We start from the raw sequence: 8926 nt of genomic DNA, 5'->3' as shown, positions 1-8926 counted from the left end.
AACCTTCATGTTCAAGTTCATAAGTTTTTCAGCCCAATTATTTTCAGTAAACAGTTACCATAGTTACTCAAAGATTCTTCTAAAATCAAGATCGAGCCCAGTGTTTGTTCAGCATTTCATTTCATTTAGACTGAATCATATTATGTGCATTTGCTCCAAGGTTGTTTGGTCAACTCTTTTGTAATGTCCTTTTTGCAAATCACAATCACACTCACAATGGTGTAATTTCATGAGAACTGGTTAAATATTTGGGAAGGAAATTTGGCAGCTCTCACAGTAATGAATGTATGAATGCTAACAGGAACATTTAGTTTCCCCTCTCTGGGCAGAAAGTTAGTTCCTATCTTGATACAATTTCTAGAAGCAATCAAATTGAAAAGCTTTCCCATCAAATCCAATCTTAGAATGCTCTTGAAAATCTTGAGCAAACTCATTTGTTTGCTTATCATTCCCCAAAATTATTTTGGCTCAGACAAATTCTGTTTTGTCATTTCTGTTGTCTCCTTGTTTCATAACACAAGTATATCTGTATTTCTGCACTTCATTTCTGCAATTTATTTTTATCACTTTTCATTATCATTTTCCTTAGATGTTTTCATCAGGTTCTTTTAAATGATGCATTAGACATGCAGGTTAATTATTAGTTATTCAGAGAGCAAACTCACACACACCAGTAAAATATGTCACTTAAATTGTTTTGATATATATTAATTTATTTCTCTTTTTATTAGTTATATTTTTGTATATTCTTTAAGGAAAAGCTGTACTGCATAATTTCAACTATAAAATGTTACATTTGTGCAATAAATTCCAGTCCTTGCCTCTTTATATGCACTGGAAGTTATTTTAATAACATTATTTCTTTGGTGGCTTTTGCACCCAAAAACGTGTCCATTTCTTCCCTCAGAGTTACCTGAGCTGATCTCATAAAAGGTACTCACACTGCCTTCGTTATTTGTGGTAGAATGAGCAGTTTGCAAACGGCAGCAATTAACGTGAATTCCAAACTAACTCGTAAGGAAGAGTGAATTTAGTGGGTGAGCAACAGATTTTACCAGGTTGCAACAGAATTAGTATTAGTGGCAGATTACCTGTCCTCTGGAAATCCTGCCTTTAGCTCCTCCAGACAGCAGCTTGAAATCTTAAATCTCTGCTGAATGTGTCCTGTCTGGAGGGTGACAGGGAGCAGCTGTCGTGGTTCAGCTCAAGCTGATACAGTCAAGCATCTTGAGAACAAAACAGGATTTTGAACTGCAGGAGGGAACGAGATGCATCAGAGGCCTAAAGAAAAGTTTTCATATTGGTGGGAAAAGGTCATAATTGCATCAAAATTTGCACTTCTCTAATTCTAAAAGGTAACACATTTGTAGCAGTGTGTGCTGAGTATAAATTCCTGGAGATCCTTCTTTGTAACCAATAGGGAATAAAAAAGGGATTATTAAAAATTATCCAGATTTTATCTTCATAAGCTGGGCAGTTGAGAGATCTGTTTGCAGTCTGTATTTGCACTCTGCTTGACAGGCCTGTTATTTATGTTGGTTGCTGGGTTTAGTACTACTAAACAAATACATGAGGTTGTTCACCCTGTGTAGGAAGGTTGCAGTGGCCACAGTCAATCCAAACCCTGGTGGTCTTGCTCCTGATGGTGGATAATTTATGAATCATATATAAAAAATAAATCCTCTTACTGAATCCATCCTTTACTCTGTGTCATGTGCTGTAAGTAAAAGTATGCCTGTAAAAAAGCTTCTGCAGACTCTTCTCCAGGTGTTCCCTTCCCTTTGAAGGAATGGAAGGATTCAATAAAGTCTGCAAAACTTCCATTTTTGGCCTGGGTCATAGCTGGTTTATGAGCAATCATTTTAAACTCCTTTCCCTGTTTTTTTTTTTCTGCCTGTGAGATCCTGTGCCCATCATCAACCACTTTATAACATAAATGTACTTCCCTCTTTGAGTGGCCTGCCCTGAGAGGGAATGTTTTGGGGAGAGCTTTTGGGGAGAGCTCAGCAATTCCGCTCCTGGCCGTTATGTTGATTTGTGTTGCTGCTTATTTAATATGTTAATGAAACACAAGGAATTACAGTTTTATTGCATGGCTTTACAGGAGACACAGGGCACATTCTTTGCCTTTACACAAAGCACCTGCACAATCTTAGATGGCAATTTTTCTCCGTGTGGATACAACCTGTTTAATTTAGGCTTCTTCTCCTGCTGTCTGATCCAATTCCTTGATTCAGTCACTTCATAATATCAGGATGTTCCTTCCTGCTTTTGAGGAAGGTGCCTCTCACAGAGATGAGCTGTTGGTGTGTCTGTAGCAGCTGGACAGCATCTGGAGGAGCTCCAGGCTGGGTCTGCACTGCTTGAGTTTCCAGGAGGGCTGTTCCCTGAGCTGGGGGGGTCACTTGGGTCCGAACCCTTTTTGTGTGGTGAACAACTGTCACAAATGTACTTACTGCATTGCCACAGTGTCAGGAGCACCACTAAGGAAAAGTGAAGATTCAACACCCTCGAGAGGACGTGTGGATGTCACTGGAATTTATTCCTCTGCCTCTGAGTAGAAGACACGTGGGTATGAAGAGCTCTTTGCCAGTTGGGCTGTAGGACATTATGGCAGGAGAATGAATTTGTGTGATTATTGATTACTTCCGTGTGGGGACAGCTGATGAGGTGTTCAGCTTTTGTTATTCAGATGAATCAGCTGCTGGTCACTTTGTGCTGACTCACTGTCAGAGCTGGATGTGAGTATTTGGATGGATTTACAGTAACTTCATCCTTTCTACTCAGGGACGCGCCAGTCTGCAGAACTGTTACACTCATTGTTCTGCTGTGTCAGGTAACAAAATATTCTGCTTTCTTTTCTTCTGCTCAAGAAGATCTTGCTTTCATTACACAGGTCAAAGCTCTTCAGATAAATTTCTGTCAGTTTTTCTCCCCAGTAAACCTAAGTGACACATGTAGGTGTCTTTGGATGTAGTTGTAATTGAGACGTGCATGAGAAGAAGTTTCAAAAATCTGCTTTCCAGAAGACCAAAGTGGTTTTGGCTGCTGGGAACATGTGTAGAATCTCTCTCTCTTAAACATAGGAATACAGTATTCCTTTCACAAGGAATATATTTCAAATTAATTTTGGAATATGAAGCTTATATGAAGACTTAACTGTCCTCTATTTGTTAAGCGAAGGATCTCACTCTGGGCACATGGCACCAGCAGTTAGAAATCAGATTTGGCTATCTGCCAAACTAACCACAATTTAATTATTCCAATCTTAACAAAATTAAATTTTTATATACTATTGTGTCATATATGTTATTTATTTTGATTATACACATGCACAATACTGAATTTATCTAGATAAAAATAATCCAAATCATTTCACAGATGAACACATAGGATGTCCACATTTTAAATAGAAATATGTAGTTGATATGAACAGTACAATAGTAGGAAATGTTCAGCAGTGTTTCTTGGGTACTGAGCACTCTGCCATGACTGACTGTTTCTGTACTTGTGGGTCTCAGTAGCTGAGCTGGGGAGGTTTGGCCACAGCTCAACTGCATGCTCTTGCATTCCCATAAGGAAAAATGGGATGAACCTGGATAGGTCCAGCATGACTTCAAATTATCCGTCTCAGCACTTCAAAATTCCAGTTTTTCCAATTGTTTTTGGTAGTGCTGGCTTTATTTCCAGATCACAACGTGGTCTCTGCACAGGTCCCGAGGTCCCGGCCAGCCCTGAGGCTGGTCCCTGTGCCCGGGGCTGACAGCACGGCCAGCTGGCGCTCCCTGGGAAATGCCGAGCTGTGGGAACGGGAGGGCTCCTCGTCCTCTGCCACAGCCGCTGCGGGAGGTTGGTTGGAAGGGCCCTTCATGCCAGGGGAGGGCTTGGAGCGCCGGGATCCAGCGGGTCCCCGCTGGGAGCGGGAGCGGCGGCGAAGGGAGCGGCTCCAGCACCAGGGACAGCGGGCTGGGAGCCGGGAGCGGAGCGCGCCGCTCCATCTGCTGCATCCAGCGGCATGAGGGGAGACTCCTCTAAAAACTGACACCGCGGGAGCTTTAATTTGGTCCTAAGGCTGCTGTGAGTGACGTGGGACGGAGCAGCGGAGTGTAAGTGAAAGCTCGGCAAGGAGAAGGCGTCCCTGCCCTGCCCTTCCAGCCAGTCCAGGATGAAAACATCTGTCACTTTTCCTTTTTCCACATCATCGCTGTGTGCAAATAAGGATCCAGAACTCCTCAGTCCTCAGCCGCTATTCCCTGGAGGTGTGTTAGGTGCTTCTCTATGAACCAAGGTTCGGTTGTCCCTGAAACAAAGTGACAGCATTAGGGAGAGCACTTAAAAAAACCGGCCCCAAACTCTGCATTCCCTTGGAGAGATTTGGCTAAAGATGGGTTGTGTGATAGCTCAAATCAGTTAATCAGCAACCTGGTCATTTCCATGAGTGATGAAATCAGTTCTCTGATGTTTTCTCTCAATAGTACAAATTTCTTAGCATGAAAGAGGTCTCTTTCACAGCAATAAATACATAAATGATAAGAAATACATAAGGTCAGAAATGAAAAGAGAAAAAAGACCAAAAAAAAAGCACGTTCACAAGGAGAGTTCACAAATGCTTCTGAACTCCCATTTCACAAAATAGGAGTTAATTATTACTTGTGGTAGGGTTTCTTATATCCTGAACATTAAAAGAAATTAATAGGAAAAGGTATAAATTTGTCGCAACAGTGCTAATTAACATTCTATGGTTTTTCACTCCTTTAATAGGTAATTTGCTGTAGTGAGAGCATTATGGATAAATAAGAATGAAGCTGCAATAGTATTTTCCTCAAATTTCTTAATTATTCATGAAACACGAATTTTCAAATGAATCTTTTCCTTTTTTACTAATTGAAGAGCAAAATACTCTGTTTCTTTAGTACCAGGAAAACATTTGTTTGGCATGATCTTTTTTATATAATCTGACTAAATAATTACCACCTGCACTGTAAATTTTTGGTAATTGTTCTTGACATGTCGGTATTAAAGCATTAGTCAGTTCATTCTCTGCTTTTGGGCTAAAAATAAATAAATATTATTCTCCTGATTTAATCCAAGTACCTTCTATGCAAGCAACATATAAACATACAGACTGGGACATGGTGGCACAACAACACTGTCCTTATGCAAAGCTTGGTCTTTTCTAGTTTTAAGAGTTTGTTTTCAAGCAATATTACAAATAGAGTAAAATATTACAAATAGAGTTATATTAGTAGTCGCAAGTTGTGGGGCACAAATACTGTGATTCCTTAGAGGGAAAAACTGCTGTCATTTGTTGCATTTCCATTCCTAATGAGATGGCCCTGTGCAATAGGACAAAAACCAGAATTTGGATCTGTACATCACAAGCTGAGACCTCCTGCTTAGAAGTTCCAGGAGATGACTTCATCAAAGGAAGTAACTCAGTTCTTGGGACACACAAATCCCTACTGTGAGGCACAAAAGAGAAACACTTGGTGCTTCCAAAGGACCTGTGAAGTCATCAGAGATGGTGGTAGAGTGTATTTGCTTTGTGTCTTTTTGTTTCTCCCTGAAAGGTGAGGAATTTATATTTTAATGGGAAAGTCAAGTTGTTTAATGGCTTAATCCATCTTAAAAACGGGAAATAATATGAACTTTAAAGAAACAAACAGGCCAAGTTGGAACCTCAAGTGTAGAAAAGGAGGTAATTCAACCAAATAAATTGTCTGTCAGAGGGAGTTAAAATTAATCCCTGATTTATTTCTTTTTTTCTGATAGTAAGGGTTGTGGGCCATGTTTCTAAAACAGAGGTTTGAATTAATAATGGAAGGAGAAGTTACCAGCAAGTATCGGCCTGAGAATGGGGAGAAAGGGTAAAGTGTGGGGCTGCTCTCACCTGAAAGGGAGGGCAAGAGGGTGATACCTTCCATGATACCTTAGGGCTGGGACAACTGAGAAAGATCTGCTTGCAGGAAGGTATAAGAATCTCTGCTTTCTGCACTCTGACCTTCCATTGTCCCTTGCAGAGCATTTGAAAGGATTGTGCAGTTCCCTTGATCTATTTAAGAGAAGGAAACTTTGTCAAATCTCTCCAATCCCAATCCAGCTGTCTTTCAGATCACATCTATATTACAGCAAGATAGTGTGATATAAGACAAACCCCCTAATGTATTTTGATTAATTAATACTGTGTTAAATGTTAATGCACAGTCTCTTTGGGTAAGGACAGTTGTGTTTGCAGTAACAGACTCACGAGCAACTCACAATACTTCTGACACAGGAGCTCCTGCACACAGTGGATGGTCAGTAACTTCTGCCAGTGTTACTCAGGGATTAGTGCTTTCCTGCTGACTTGACTTCAGGTTCATTTAAATAAGGTCTTGAGGCCTGTATTTGCCATTATTTCAATACAAGTGCAACACAAGGGTTTAGTGGCAAAGCCACAGAACGGCACCTCAGGAAACTTCTGCAAGGGGAGGCCACTTTTCTCTGACAATCATTAATTTCTGGGACCCACGATGTCCACCAAAAGAAGTTCTTTTTGTAGGAGTTCTGGCATTTACAATAGGTTTTGAAATTTAGTTTGATTGCTGATGTCAGTTTTTAAAACTTCCTAACAAAACCGTGAAACTATCTAAATAGAAGCAGGCTTTGGATTCCAATTTTGTGGTGATGTTTTTTTAACGTGAAATCTTTATGATAAGGAAAAATAAAAACCGCTCCAGAAAATAAACCCACAAAACCAACGCAAACCCTGGGGCACATAACCCTGAGAATTTCTTCCTTCTGCTCACTACAATGCTATGATGTTTTTCCCATGCTTTCCAGAGTAGCATGAATATTGAAGTTGGCAGGTGTGAGCTCTGTTAAGAGAGCAGAGAGAAAAAGAGACAGAAGAAATAGTTGTTTTGCAGCCCTGCAGCAGTCGCTGTTTGCTTTGGTCTCTCCTTTGCACGTGGGTAATCCTGAATCCAAACTTGCTGCCTGGGAGATTAGTGCCTCTGCCCCCCTTGCAGGATGAGGTATTTGTTCACTGCTACACTTGAGCTGAGAGTATTTACAAAGGCAATCAGTGTTTATGTAGAGGTGATAGGAGCCTCATTAAACTGGTGAACGCACAGATCAGAGGAACAGGTGTAAATATATTTGGTAACTTTAACTTATTCAAACTTGAATTCCACTGACTCTGCAGTAAATTACAGAGTTTTTTCCTTTCTGAAGTGGGTCACGTGCCCCTCTGCTGACCCTCTCAGAAAACAGGTATCACCAGCAGCAGTGCAGAGAAGTGTCAGGAATAAATATGTAATGGTATGTGCTGTATTTCAAATACAGGTAATGTACCATCAGTGTGACTGTCCCTGGTAATGTTGTCATTTGTATGACCATGATCAGGACGTGGATGGCCTTTAAACAAGGTGTTTCTTGTACACTATTAGTTCCTTCCAGGTTCCCTTCTGTTAACGACTTTGGTGTCCTCCTCAGAGTTTATCTAACCTTGCCAGGTTCTGACCTTACCTTCCCAAGTTCACTTTCAGTCCACATTTACTTTAGGGGAAGAGTCAACTTACTCGTGGTTGTATTTTGGAAAAAAAATCTGCTGTGTTTTTTCTTAAGCAGGAAAAGTATCAGTTTAAGTGCTGGTCAGCTTGGCAGCAAGAAGAATCCGTGAAGTGCTGAGGCTGTGCGATGAAGAGCCTGGAAGAATTAACCAATTCCTGTCACTACAGAGGTTTTCTGCTCCCAAAGTACTAGGAAGAGATGAAAAGGTATTTATTATTTACATATATAGAGATAAAAAAACAATACCAGTTTCTCAAACCCAGCAGCAGCCTATCTCAAACAGATGCAACTCAATGACTTTGTCATGCTTTGTCCCTTCAAAAAGCTATTTCTGCATGCTGTGGGAGTGCCTCAGGAAGGGAAGGAATGAAGCTATTGTAAATATAAATGCCAAAATGTGAATATGAATTAAGGTAGGATTGAATAAGTTGTTTTTCTAAATGAATAATGTGCAAGCACGTTTCATTCTTGGCCACTTACTGTTTGCACTCCACACAGGAAAGCAAAACCCAGCATCCCAAACCCAAACAAAAACCCAAACAGAAAGCTGGCCCTGCTCGGTGGGGAAACAGTAGTTGCACGTGTTAAAAAAATAAATAATGAAGGTTTCCACAGCAACCCAAGTTCTGTAGTGCAAATTGATGACTTTTGTTCTGTTTTATTATATAATCAGAGAACAGATATTCTATTAAAAGTGTTGGATACATCTCAAGTTATATTGTTAAAAAGTTTGGTGCAATCCTAAAACTTCACGTCAAGAAGTTTATTTACCAAGGTTTCTGAAAATGCTGAATGAAAAGTGTTTTCTTCCCTCGGCTTTGGGGAGGCTCTGACCGGGGCAGGGCCACTGCTGCGGCACAACATTGCAGGGGGCAGAATTTTAATTGCAGGGAAACTTTTGTAATATTTATTCCAGCTTTTCCTTTGCCGCGAGGAATTAAAGTTCAGGTTTTACGGAAAGAAACGGAAGATGAACTTGAAATGTAAAGACTGTTTCAAGTTTTGGGCAAGTGCTCGTTGCGGAAACTGCGCGGATTTTGCTGGCTCATTAGCAGCTTTGGAGATTAATAAAAACAACAAGAAAATGAAACCACGGCACCGGCCAGATTTGGGTGTTGGGGCTGACGATGACTTTGTTTAGCGCTGACAGCGGTCGCTGGTCCCGGGGCTGAGCGCACCGGGCGGGGGTCGGGCTGGCCCCGGTGGTGACAACCCCGGCCGCGCTCGGTGCTGCACTGCGGCCTCCCGGGGATGGGGATGGGGATGGGGATGGGATGGGATGAGGGGTTCTCCCGGGATCAGGATCACTCCCTTCCTCCCCCCCTCCCCCCGGGTCCCCTCACGGGCCACGCGCCGCCGCCCCCGCGCCTCG

The 8926-nt window shown here is 41.5% G+C and overlaps 1 long non-coding RNA gene across 1 annotated transcript; it reads right to left on the bottom strand.

The window, feature by feature from the left end:
- Nucleotides 1-3298: 3298 nt before the first annotated feature.
- Nucleotides 3299-7756, bottom strand: LOC113945741. The gene is made up of 3 exons (XR_003527185.1): nucleotides 7510-7756; nucleotides 5891-6052; nucleotides 3299-4300 (listed from the first exon to the last, which is right to left on the bottom strand). It is a non-coding gene; the product is annotated as an uncharacterized LOC113945741 (long non-coding RNA).
- Nucleotides 7757-8926: the final 1170 nt, after the last annotated feature.

Source organism: Corapipo altera, unplaced genomic scaffold (genome assembly GCF_003945725.1).
Source record: "Corapipo altera isolate COAL_440 unplaced genomic scaffold, ASM394572v1 55, whole genome shotgun sequence".
In the NCBI taxonomy this organism is placed as follows: Eukaryota; Metazoa; Chordata; class Aves; order Passeriformes; family Pipridae; genus Corapipo; species Corapipo altera.
Note: the sequence above shows the minus strand (reverse complement) of the source record. Positions and strands in the feature narration are given on the sequence as shown.